The sequence below is a fragment of the Podarcis muralis genome, chromosome 2 (assembly GCF_964188315.1).
Source record: "Podarcis muralis chromosome 2, rPodMur119.hap1.1, whole genome shotgun sequence".
Taxonomy (NCBI): domain Eukaryota; kingdom Metazoa; phylum Chordata; class Lepidosauria; order Squamata; family Lacertidae; genus Podarcis; species Podarcis muralis.
The window spans coordinates 44527855-44542002 of record NC_135656.1 but is presented as its reverse complement, the minus strand read 5'-3'; positions in this window follow the sequence as shown (position 1 = coordinate 44542002).

Here is a 14148-nt window from a genome sequence, read left to right as displayed (position 1 = left end):
TTCCAGTCCATGTCTCCATCACATCCATTCTTCCATGTATCTAACAAAGGCAAAAAGCCCTGGTAATTCTGTTAGCAGTCATGCTAATTAATGAATCAACCTAATGACAACAGGAAAGGGTCCAAGTAGCACTTTTGTGCTTCTAAAGGACCCTGTTTATTTAAAATAGAGCAATCAGGTCTGTGGTTGTAAAGGCTAGCAAGTCATCTTTGTTTAAACCTTTGCCACCAGTTCTTTTGAAGTTCCCTTTTAAAGCAAGGGGGGGGAGTGTATAATAGCAGACAATACTAAAATATTCGCTGTCAGACATTTTCCACCCCTAGACCAAGTCCTGGACATTCAATCCACTTCTTGGGAAATGGACTCCTCACAAAGTTATACTCAGAGTTAAAAAGATTTGAGGAAGAAAGAGCACTGGTCTCATTTAAGGCACTTCACAAATGTATGGGAAAGATAATCTCCACTTTGGCCTGATGTCACATGTGGCACAGTGGTGAATTGTTGGACAGCATGCAGAAAACAGTGCCCAGGAACCACAATTCCCCAAGACTACCTGGTCCAAATGTACCTTTTGTCTTCAGATAGTATAAGGTGGGCAGATGGGTACAAAAGTCCTAAAACTACTCCATGCTAATCTGAAGCCTGCAGTTCTATATGCATTTACATGGAGGAAAGCCACAGTGAACCCAATCGACTTACTTCTGAGTAAACAATAGCAGTGTGCTGCACATTACTCCTCTCTTGACTTGCAGGAGATCCTGAAGGCAACATAAGTCATCTTGGGGGGGCAGAGGGGGTGAAGAGAACTGCACTGTGAAATTCAGAGAAGTGTGGATTTCAAAGGATAGCTGTGTTTTGGTTCTTGTATCATTTTGGTAAGTGGGAATTCTGTAGGTTTGCCTTTAAATGTCATCTGAATTGAATTTCTCCCCCATTCCTAGGGGGAGGGGTGAAAAAGAGGTCACTCCTGCACCTTTAACAGTTGGGCATAACATATAATTACAGCAGGCGTAGCTAGTCACATAAGCCACATCTGATGAAATCCCCTCTTCTACAGATATGGTGGCCTCTTTTTTACCTGGCCCTCCTGTTTCCCAGAGAGAACAGAGAAGGAAATAATAAAATTGTAGAGTTGGAGGGGACCCCAAGGGTCATCTAGTCCAACCATCTGCAATGCAGGAATCTCTTCTCCCATCCAATTTGAAACCAGACCAGACCCTGCTTAGCTTTGCAGATGTGCTAGCAGTTTTATTGCTGCACCACTAGATCAAAGCCCGTGTCAGCAACTGGTCCATAACACAGCTTCGTTCGGACACCCTACGTTGACCACAGTGCTCATTTGCATTCCATATATCACAGGTCCTTAGCAAGTAACCTTTATCATGTCACACACCTCACTCCAGAGCACCCCCAGACACAATCCAGTATTCATGTAGTTTGTGCCTGGGCTGCACCACCAACATCAGCACCATGAGTACATCAAATCCATCTTGGGCTGCCTTCAAGAGATTGCTAGTCCAGGCCAATGGACACTCAGCTTCAGAAAACCACTTCTGCCCCTGGTAGAACAGCATATTGTCAGAATTAAAGACCAGGAAATACTATGCACACTATATATTTTTTTTTTTTTTTGAAAAAACACAACAGACACTTTCGATCATAATTTGATAATTCAGAGGAGGAGAAAATGTAGGTTTTGGAAATTTCTACCCAACAGAGAATAGTTCTGCCTCAAGAGCTGCCTATAATCAGACACCAAGACAGAAATCATAATGATTCACCTTCTGCCACATTGCTCCTCTTAAGAGATCTAATGAAACCTTCCTCCCCCCAAAAAAACTAAAGATGAAGGTGGCTATATGTAACAGTGCCACCTAGTGGCATCACTATTTCTGAGAAGGCTCACACAGTGAACAAGATCAAATAACAGCAGCCGCTCTGGACAACTACCACAAAAACCTCACAACAAGGAGAATAGCAGCTCTCTTTTTTTCAGACTGGTATTCAAAATGTAATATGCAGGCTTTTGAGTTATATTTTACTATTCCTCAGGGTGGATGCTCAGCAAAAGAACAACAAGGAGGAAACACAGATGTTTCTGAGAGCTAGGGCTTCTAAAAGCCGGTTTATCTAGTGAGCAGAGTTGCAAAGCCTTGGAGTGCAAGCCAAAGACTTGCAGTCTTGGGGTGCTTTCAGATGTGAGGCTTAAAGTGCTTCTTGCTTCAAACTGGTCTATAACACAACTTCGTTCGCACACCCTACGTTGACCACAGTGCTCATTTGCATTCCATATATCACAGCTCTTTTCCTTCCACATTAATACTGATCAAGCATTCGCATAAATAACGTGAGCAAAGTCCAAAGGCAATTTACAGATACGAAACATAGCATTCTAAGCCCCCCTTTGCACATGCCTCTTGTATAGGAGCAGCTTGCCAATGGCCGCCTAGACACTGCTGGACTTAAAGCTCACATCTTCCCTGTCCACTGACCCTGCTGGCTAGGTTGATGAGAACTATGGTCCAGCAACATTTAGAGGACCAGAGGAAAGCCACTGCTGCCCTAATAATATGGCTGTTGCCACGTCTAGAGCTGCTCCCAGCCAATGGTGTGCACACAAAGCCATCTACCTGTAGGCTATGCTTACTGCAGCATTGTGATGGACCAGGCAGTTGCAGATATGCAGCTTCTGGGAGCAGTAGGAATGACACACACTGGATAATAGTGTTGAGTGAAATCAAGCTGCAGCTTCATTAATAATAATAATAATAATAATAATAATAATAATAATAATAATAATAATAAATTTATTATTTATACCCCACCCATCTGGCTGGGTTTCCCCAACCACTCTGGGCAGCTTCCAACAGAATATTAAAATACAATAGTCTATTAAGCATTAAAAGCTTCTCTAAACAGGGCTGCCTTCAGATGTCTTCTAAAAGTCTGGTAGTTGTTTTTCTCTTTGACATCTGGTGGGAGGACATTCTCCACTACCAAGAAGGCCCTCTGCCTGGTTCCCTGTAATTTGGCTTCTAGCAGCAAGGGAACCTCCAGAAGGCCCTTGGCGCTGGACCTCAGTGTCCGGGCAAAACGATGGGGGTGGAGACGCTCCTTCAGGTATACTGGAACAAGGCTGTTTAGGGCTTTAACTGTCAGCACCAACACTTTGAATTGTGCTTGGAAACGTGCTGGTAGCCAGTGTAGGTCTTTCAAGACCGGTGTTATGAGGTCTCAGCGGCCGCTCCCAGTCACCAGTCTAGCTGCCGCTAGTAAGTGGCTTTGGCATGGCAATAGGGTGGAAGACTTCTACGTGCACCTGTAGCAGCATGGGAGTTGCCATGGAGAAAGCCAGAAGTGAGGCATGCAGAGAGGAGGACTAAGACAGCATTGCTAAGCAGGCTTAACAGGATGCAATAATTCTGTAGGACATACTCCCAAGTAAACATCTTTCAGAATAAGCCGGTGGCAATTAGGTCAGTGCAAAGCCGTGCGCTCAGATTTCGAGCAGTTGAACAAAACAAAACCCCGACACAAAGCCATTGCGGAGAATCTCTTCCCTGTGAAAACACAAACAGCAGCAGCAAGGCATGTCTAGAATACCCAATTTGCCTTTTGTCAATGTTTGCATTCTGCTTGTGCAGTCTCCTTCAAGAAAACAATTTGAATCTAAGGTGTTGCCACTTTCAACCCAATTAATACAAATGTGTTGCTCTCCGAGTAATGACATGGTTGTTGACCTCTGCCGCTGTATCCCCACCATGGTTTCCCCCTTCTGCTCACATTTTGCACAGCCATCATTTACCATCTCATAGGTTTTCCTTCTGAGCCTCCTACTAACGGGGTTGTTTCTAAACCAGAACCGACAGCTGCCAGCCCACTTTGCAAGTGCTCAGTGCAAGGCTATAATCAAGATATCTTCAGCAAAGAGTTGTTTAAAGATGTTTATCATTGTTCTAAAGAGTGTTAAGACAATAAACCAGTCAATTCAGACTAATGGCCAGGTGTACTCTAAGCATTCAAAGGCTCATAAATATTGATTTGTAGATCCAAGTGTCATGGCTGCCAGCTGCTATGCCGACAGTAATTGAAACATTGTAAATATTTATGCTCAGACTTTTCCCTTTTTGAGATATTGGATAAATAGTAACATGAATAATTCTGTATTCCACTGTAAATGCTTCCTAACCTATTGATTTGGCAATCTGGTGATAGACAGGGAAATGTAGAGAACCAGTTCAAGAAAGCCATGTATGGTTTTTACAGCTTTTGCTACTGCCACTGCAAGAACCCACCACAAAGTCTGACAAATCCCCCTTAAATCCCACTACATCTGCTACCATATTCTGTTTTGCACGGAATCTGGCAGCAACCCTTATGACGATTAGTAAAAGCTTGTGCACGAAATTACGTACACAGCTGGATGCACCCTAATACATCAGTTACCAATAGCATGCTCAAGTTCTGTGAGCCTGACCCAAGCCATGGGTCAGATGTTGAGCACCCCAGCCACACAAAGGCACGATCCAAGACCAGGGAAATGTACTGGTTATCTGCCATTTAGCATTCAAAGCAGAGAGAGTTTGTTTTCTTCATACCTCAAATCTGCTTATCCCTCCTTCTTTTTCTTCCCCTTTAAATATCCCCATGGTAAGAAAGAACTTATTTGCTATTAGATTCTCTGTGCAAAATTTACTGTGAAATTGTCAGTGTCCAATTTCACATAAACATTTCCACTACAAAATGCCATGGAACTGTAAAGGAAGAGTTGTCACTGAACATGGCTTAGCCAGGTGTCTAGTTCAAAAGGTGCCTCTAGGCACTGTAGTCTTTGCAGGACTGTCCTGCATGTTCCCATGCAAAGGCATGATGTTCAGTCCACACACAATGGAGATGGGGATAGCTTTGGTGTAAACAGGATAGTCTGGCCTGCATGATCTGTGCTCCAGGCACAAATCGGGAGTTCTCTGCAGGGACGGACAAATTCATCCATTTCTTGCCCATGTCCCTTTTGCACATTTTTACTCCTATAATTCCATTCTCTTCCATTTCCACATTCATTTGTGAAATAATTTTCATCCTCCCGAAACAACATATTTTAAAATGTGTATTTTGATACATATAAACTGCTGGGAATTGCACTGCAGCATTAGAAAAAGTGCAAAAATCCAGTGGACAGCCAAGTTCTAATCTGCACTTTAACATGAGAAGTGCAACTCAGGTCATTTCTTATTGAACATAAGAAGACGTGGTGTTTTTGAAACGACAGATTTTAACCAGTCTCTGGGGCAATTGAAACACTATCAATGTTACCTTTTGGAGGTAATAACCTACTTCATCAGATGCAAGTCATCAGCATTAGAAGAGCCCTGCTGGATCAGGCCCAAGGTCCATGTAGATCAGCATCCTGTTACCCACAGTAACTAACCAAGTAAGTGCCTAAGGGAAGTTCAAAAGCAGGGCTGGAGAGCAGCAGCTGTCTCCCACAAGTTAAACATGAGAGAGAACTTTGCTAAGCATTAGAATATTCAGTAGATGAAAGCTTCTTCCTTGAAAGTTTTCAAAAGCAAGTTGTCTAGCACCTTCTTTGAAGCACCTATGTCACTTGCTTCAAACCATAGGATGCCTTGCCCTAAGGGCGGGGAATTAATCATATGAGTGAATGGGAAGGTCACTTCCATTTCTATGATGCCCGTGTGAAATCTGATGCTGCATATGGGTTCTAGGGTCATAGTGTGTGCACAGAAGAAGAGAAATTCATTTGGAAGGCTAAAAAATGTGGAGTAAAGGGAGAAAGGACAGAAATGGATAGAGAGACCTTTTCTCCTCTTCTCAAAATTCCAAAACCCAAAGGTTGGAAAAGTCAAGACAGGACTACTTCACACGGCACATTGTTAAACTATGGGATTTGCTAAAACAAGACGTAGTAATGGTCAGGTTTATAAGTATGTGAAGGATAAGGCTATCAGTGGCTATTCTCCATGTTGACTGTGCTTTGCCTGCACTGTGGTTGGAGGCCCAGTTGCTGGGAATCACCAGTGGCAATCATCAGGTTCTCGTTGCAAACTTCCCAAAGGCACCTGGTTGGCCACTGTGAATGCAGGAGGCTGAAGCAGAGGGGCCTTTGGACCGATTCAGTCGGACTCTTTCTAGGTTTATGCATATGTATGTCTTGTGTTTATATTCATCAGTGATTTCATGAGCAGTGCTCAGTAAGTGTCTCTGACACTCAAACACCCGTATTCCAGACAGCAGCCCACGTCACCATGGCTCGTCCGCACTTGTGCCAGGCCTAGATATGTGTATAAATAATAGGAATAACAATTATGTCTTGATGTTCAAATTGCTGAGAAGAGACTACATCCTAAACCAGAAATGCTTCTCAAAGGTGCTGGATCTTGTGCAACTCATGTGCTACAGCAGCTTCACACCTGCCAGGCAGATAATATTTTTGAATGGTGAACTTTGACCTGCTGAGTCTGTCTCTCTGTTATATCGTGATGTGTTTTGTTTGTTTGTTTGTTTGTTTGTTTGTTTGTTTGTTTGTTTGTTTTATTGAATTTATATACCACCCTATATCCAGAGGTCTCAGGGCCATTCACAGATGGTTGTTTTTATTGCAAGATTGTAAAATATAGACATTAGAAGGACATGCTATAAGTATAGGAACACACTGAAATACTTTCTCCTATAAACAGACCTCATGGAAATCACCCACTTTAGTTTTCATTAAAGCAAATGTCTTAACTTCACTTTTTAAAAATTAGCACTGCTTCATAATTAATAATTTGGGTGAGGATTTTAGCCAAGCACGCAGGTGCAATGTGTTAGAGAAAGCTCTGTTAAGAATAGACCACAGGTCACAGTGTCACTTCCCGCATGGAGCAGTATTCCCTCTGGGACTGTCTACCTAGACGATGCAGACCATTTATTAAAACAACTATCATAAGCCCTCAGCCCTTTGGAAGTGCTCCGCTGCACCTGCTCTGAGGTTTACAAACTGTGTGTTTCTGGGAAGCTTGAAATGTATACTTTTGAAACGCCCACTCTTCCCGCCCTCCACCAACACACCCCATTAGAGTTGTCCCACATCTCACATTACAATGGCCTCTCACTGTGTGCTGATAATATATTGGTTTATGGGTACTTAAGGTGCTAAAGGGTTTTGCTATTAAGCCGCCCACCTCCTTAAGATGGATAAAATGTTTGCATTAGTAAATAACCTTGCTCTGCGTACTGCGGTAGAAGGAGCTGTCTTTCTGTTACATAATTTGCTGTCATTCAAAAAGCTTGCAGTCAGTGTCATCTGCAAAATTGGTCCCCTAAAAAGCATCACTTTCCATACTTTGGATCTCTTCCTATTTAGTCTAGCAATCCAGGAAATATAGCTTCTCCCTTCAAACTGTAAAACAAAGTATCTTGCCATCATTGAGTGACTTCATTTTCCTCCCCTTTCTTCCACAATAAACCACAGAGCTTTTTATCTGCACACCCAGAAGGATATGCCTCTGTTCAGATTGCAGATTTAGGCAGACAATCATTTTTGATAGGAAAGGAATTTGATTTACTCTGTAAATATGTTTTAGGAGGTTCTGAAACCTGGCTGGGGAGGGGTTTGCGTTTCAGCCTTTTGTTTTAATACATGCAGCGATATGATTTGATTTTTGTATTCCATGTGTTTGGGAAATCAAATGTAAGATGAGAGAATGGAAGGTGGATGAAATTTGCATGAATGCATTTAACTAATTGCTAAAATCAGGGGAACAAAAAGGGTACATGAAGATTTCCCCCCAGAGTTAGAGCATAATCTCATTTTTATCCACCTTATTACTCTGAAATACTGGGCTCTAAAGGGACACTCTCTAAGTCTGAAGTGATATTAAATCATTATGCAGTGTTGCTGCACTATGTATGAATTTTTAAACTGCATTTCTGATTCTAGGTGACTGAAAGCTGGTGTACTTTACTAACCAATCGGTGCAGTACAAATGTTGTGGTTATCAGATCAGCAGTAACCATGCACGTCTTGTCTGTTTTTGAGGTTCTTCAGTCAACTGGGCCAGGCCAGCAGGAGAGGGCCATACCTGTTTCAGTAACGAATGAGTCATTCAGAACTATCAATGAGCCAAAGGCTTGAAAAAACCAATAATCTCTGGAAAATCACTAAGGAGGTTGCTTATGAAGGCTTATGAATGCCAGCTGCTGGAAGCCACAGGAGGGGACAGGGCTCCTGTCCTCGTGTCCTGCTTGCAAGTGTCCCACAGGCTGGCCACTGTGAGAACAGGATGCTGAACCAGATGGCATAACCACCGATTATTCAGGGCCAAAGAACAGGTTTGTGTCAAGGGAATTGTGCTGTATTTATCAAAGGCTGTAAGATGCATTGAGCACGTCTTTGGAGGCATGTAAAAAATTAATAAATCCATAAATGCAGGTAACAAAATTCCAACAGTCACTTTAATTGACTGCTTCAGCAACAGGTGATTTGGAGAAGGGTGGTAGCTGCTTACTGAAGTCCTCCCCCTCAGAAACTGTTTTTTCCTCTTAAAGCCCCCATGCCACTCCAAGTTGCTCAGAGCTCCAACTATGTGTTTGTGAGGGCCTATCTGAAGCATGACGGGGAGGGACAGGCTGAAACTATATTCTCTTTGCTAGTACACGTTTGCCATCTCAGCTGCAAAATTGGGATTAAGCCTAGCTCAAACCACAACAGAGGGACTGCAGCAAGCCTCCTTTTTATATTACATCTTGCCTTCCCTGGTAGACGAATATATGTCAGTCAAGATAGCTCCTATTTTCTCCCATTATATGACTGCTGCAGTGGTTAAGCGACAACTGGATAAACAGAAACCATCTCCAGGAACCAGAGAGATTGGGTTACATAACCTTTTTATTTATTTAGAATGATATCAAAGTTGTTTCTTATCATTCCTCAGGTACATTGTGCTCAGGAATAAATTAAACTGACAATCCAACAAAGAGGAATCGGGAGTTTTTTTCCTCCCTTGGCTAATTTTCTCCCTATATATTCTCACTCTATTATTAGGGAAAATAACAAGCTTAGGAAAGTCAGGATAATTCTGCATTCTGCAGTCGCTGTTGCTAGGAAGCACAGTCCAAGTGGTCCATCTATCGGTCTCTCAAGGCTATGACAAGACAAAGTCAAAAGTACAATTAGGCCTTCTTTACATAATCACTCGCTGATGTTGACAAATATAGTGACAGCTGTGCCCTTTTAGGGTAAGATTTGTGCAGAAATCAAAATCATGTAAATGAATTTCCCCGCTTCTGTTTCTCTGCTGTTACATTACTAGGCATGAAGCACTGATGAGAAGACGGCAGCCCTAGGCCTGGGCAATTAGTATATTCTGAGACTGACTGGTAAGCAGCTCTTGAGATTACAGCTGCAGATGGCCCTGCTGTAGCTGATGCATGGGCCATAAAATCTGCCAACATTTCTATCACTGGCCGCTCTCTACAGATTCCCAAGCATGCAAATTGTGAATTGTGGCATGCCACAGTTTCACTCCTCTTCAATCAAGTGCATGTCAAACAAATATCAGTAAGGCTGATGGGTGCAAAGGGAAAGGAAGGTGTTTCACCCAGTTCACACAGCACACTATGTCAATGAGATCTGTATTTGACATGGGGAGCCACTTAGATCCTGTTAAGTATAATTGTTTAATTGACACTGAAATGGGGAACGTCTAAATGTGTTAGTACTGAAGACTTTAACGTGGGAAAATTCCACTGAAGTACTAAGTGGTCTCTGAACTTGATGGGTTGATAATTAACTATTGTTGTTCTGCTAGCTAACACATGAGTGTTTAACCTAATATCTGGTAACAAATGTATTTGGTTGCAAAACTCTTTGTTCCCAGGCCCACTACTTCCTTTTCTGGTTGTACTTGTAACTACTACTTCCAGTCCCCACACCCATTGTATGCACATAGCCTTGATGCGGAAGAAATCCCCAGCAATATCAGCAGTACTTACTTGCAAGTAAATGTGCTTAAGACTGGAATCAAGGACATTGAAAGCTGCAGAGTTAATTCTCATGGCAACTAAAAGGCACTAAGGCTGCCTTAACATTTAATGTTTATTATTATAAATTTCCCATTCGCTACACATTAATTGCCTAATAAAAAAATTAAAAGTGTGCCAATGTTTGTTCTGCATGTGTTAAGGTCCAGGAGTAAGACAAATGGAGCATTAAGACAATGCTGATGTAAAAGCAATATGGGAAATTGCTATTTCAAATAGCCTTTTTCCTCCCCAAGAGGGACATTAGATTCCTGGCTCTGAAGACAGTCCCATTGTATTTGCAATTAACAGTTTAACACAAAGTTATGTAGTGATTGGCTAAAGAAACGTATAGACCTGAGATGTTCAGTTGATTTCTCATGGACTTATTCAATTCGGGCTGTAAGCCAGAGGGAAGTGTGGTTAGTCGCCTTGTACAACGCTGGCTCACCTCCATGTATCCCCTTGTGAGTTTGAGATGTACGAGCCCTTTCCCTCCAGTGATGTGTTTCTCTCACACGTGAACCATGGCTCCTTCTTTAACACCTCATAATACATTTCTTTATTGTGTGTTCAAGCTCTACAACACACACACAAACCATAGCTGGCAACGTTTCCCTTTTTTTAAGGGAAATTCCCTTATTCCAAATAGGATTCCTCGCAAGAAAAGGGAAAAGTTGACAGCTATGACACAAACATGGGACGCGGGTGGCGCTATGGGTAAAACCTCAGCGCCTAGGGCTTGCCGATCGCATGGTCGGCGGTTCGAATCCCCACGGCAGGGTGAGCTCCCGTCTTTCGGTCCCAGCTCCTGCCCACCTAGCAGTTCAAAAGCACCCCTAAGTGCAAGTAGATAAATAGGTACCGCTCCAGCGGGAAGGTAAACGGCGTTTCCGTGTGCTGCGCTGGTGCTGGCTCGCCAGAGCAGCTTCGTCACGCTGGCCATGTGACCCAGAAGTGTCTCCGGACAGCGCTGGCCCCCGGCCTCTTAAGTGAGATGGGCGCACAACCCTAGAGTCGGACACGACTGGCCCGTACGGGCAGGGGTACCTTTACCTTTTTATGACACCAACACACTCTCTTCCCTTGTGTCACTGCTTGTATATTGTATATTGGCTTTTTACTGTGACCTGAAGTAATTTCACTGCACTGAAGTTGCCTATAATAAGAGGGGAAAGTCAGGACCAACCTAGGACAATTTACTGCCAAAGATGCATTCCACTGACAGAAGCCAACCAGATCAGCCACTGAATCTCACTTTAATGACTGTGGTGAGGCAGTACCCTCCAAGACACCCAGCTTTGGGAGGTCCTGATGACACACAATGCCTTACCACTGTTCTCTGCCACCCCACCCCTCAGTAGCCACCTCACTCTGCCTAACGGTAGGACCGGCCCTATGAAGAATTCACAATTTTTGTAGGGTTTCAAGGTAATGCTCTCTGCCTGCTGTGCCTTCAACATCTCTCTACATTTTGGTGGATTTGTGCTCTCCTCAGAAGCTGCCTTCCTTTCCTTGTGTCTAACCATCCCCTTCTAAAGCGATCTATGCCAGCGGACAGTCATTCCAACTTGAGGCAGTGAGCTCCTTTAGTGAATTCTGTGAAGTTCCTTCCTTCTTTTTTCTCCCCAGAATCTATGGCTGCCCAGTTTCAGCTAATGACCCAGAGTTCTTAGTAAGATTAGAATCTGAAGTATAGGAAGCTAGCAACTTATGGAGGCATTATGTGCCAGGGATTGAACCTAAAGCCAAAATCGTGTATAGTCAACCCAAAATATAGGGTTCAATGGCAGATGGGGTTGCCAAAGCCATTTTCCCCAGAACCTCATCCCTTTTCTGTCCCCTTTTTATTCATTAAAAAAAAATTAAAAATGCAACTTGCCTAAAATTCACACAAATTAAATGTGTGTAAGTTCCATGGGGTCACGAAGAGTCGGACACGACTAAACGACTAAACAACAACAACAAGTTGCAGATTTACAATACCACAAAAATATTAATGGTAATTTCAGGGGGGAAACAATGTGATCCACTTCCAGCTCTGCCTTCCCACAACTGAGGGAGAAAGTTTTAATTGCAGAACAGGATACACTTCTACATTCATTATGTCCCCTACTCAGTGGAGCTTCATGCCTCTTTCAGGTGCTAAGCCTGTTCTACTAATGCAATAGATACTCCCATAGTAAACATATTGTAAACATATTTGTCTGGAAGGAAGCCCTGTCTTTCAGATCATTTTCTTTGGGTTTTTAATCCTTGTCTGCTTGTGGGGTTATTTTTTCCCTTTAAGTTCAACTACACATAACTGAGGAGAAATTTTAAATTTGCATGTATTTAAATGAAGACGCTTCAATTAATTCCCCTTTACAAATTTAAAACAGCCATCTTTTTGTTTCCTTGGGAAGAATGGCATCCTTCAGACAACATCTTTCTCAGATTCCTACTTCATAAATTTTATTTGAGGCTTTAATTTCAAATGGGAAATACTTTTGTTACAAAATACTTGTTGAAAGTATAAATGTCAGATAAGAATCTATTCTCGTTATTCTTCATTAAGTGAAATACATGCTTATTTCTCTTCCTTTTGCTTACTGCCATATATTATAAGGATTAATAGTCCAGTGATATTTCTTTTGTGCCACAAATTAGTTAACTGGGCTCAGCAGAAGAAAAATAATGTTCAAATACTGGCAATGACATGCACTTCAGCTTTTGCATTTGTTCAATTATCTGAGCATGGAACAAAATGTCTATGAAAACATTCTTTTTTTTCTTTCAATATGTGCTTAGGAAGTTGAGGAAAACAAAAGGGTAACTCATTAGACATGATTTGTGGTTCTAAGCATTTTTTTCTTAGAAATGCTTCATTGATTTCAGTGAGACTTGCTCCTGAGTTCATGCACACAGGATCACAATTTTTGGCATTCAAAATGACAAATGAAGAACATAGGATGTCTGGCCAAGCATGCTAAAGTTCCACTGAAACCAGAAGTGTTTCTTTGTTTAACAATCTGTAGCTTTGTACTTTACAGGAAGTGTTGAAAATGGGGGCACAAGTGACTTATGCAACATCCCATAAGAGAATCACACAACCATGCCATGGGGAGATGTCAGCTAGCTTGTATCTAGCTGCCATACCAGATGTGTGAACTAGATGCGCACACTTAATTTGTGCAACTCCCCCCAGTGGAGATCCATAAGCTGCTGTTTCGGTTGTTTACCATTGCAAACCCAGATAGAGGTACATGGCATAAAAACATAAAGGTAAAGGGACCCCTGACCATTAGGTCCAGTCGTGGCTGACTCCGGGGTTGCGGCGCTCATCTCACTTTGTTGGCCGAGGGAGCCGGCGTACAGCTTCCAGGTCACGTGGCCAGCATGACTAAACTGCTTCTGGCGAACCAGAGCAGCGCACAGGAATGCCGTTTACCTTCCCGCCGGAGTGGTACCTATTTATCTACTTGCACTTTGACATGCTTTCGAACTGCTAGTTTGGCAGGAGCAGGGACCGAGCAACGGGAGCTCACCCTGTCGTAGGGGTTCGAACCGCCAACCTTCTGATCAGCAAGCCCTAGGCTCTGTGGTTTAACCCACAGCGCCACCCACGTCCCCATAAAAACATAGGAAGCGCCTAACTCCAAAGGCCTATCTAGTCCAGCATTCTCTGACAACTGTGGTATGCAACTACATCTGGATAAAGCCATTACTCTATAAGCAAAATCCATCCACCATTTTCAAAGGAAAACATTTTAGCCCTCTAAGGTTGCACATATTCACACATTCCAGTAGCCCCTTCTCCAGTTGTTGACACCAAAGAGGCTTTAGAAGAAAAACAAAACAAAAATCTTTAGCAAAGAAGGGAGGGGCAGGAAAAGCTTCCTGACCCTGATGGATCATTACTGAGGACTAAGAGTAAAACTCATTATATTTTATCCTTCATAAAACTTATCCAGCTTGGTTGAAAATTAATTAAATTAGATTGCCTCTGGTGAGTTTACCTCAGCTAATATTACACTAATTCAGGAGAAGATATATTTAAGGAGAAAATATGAAGCAGTCATCCTAGGATTATTTTGATTTGCTTAAATTCCTATCAAATAGTAGTTCGCAGCCTGCACTGTGGAA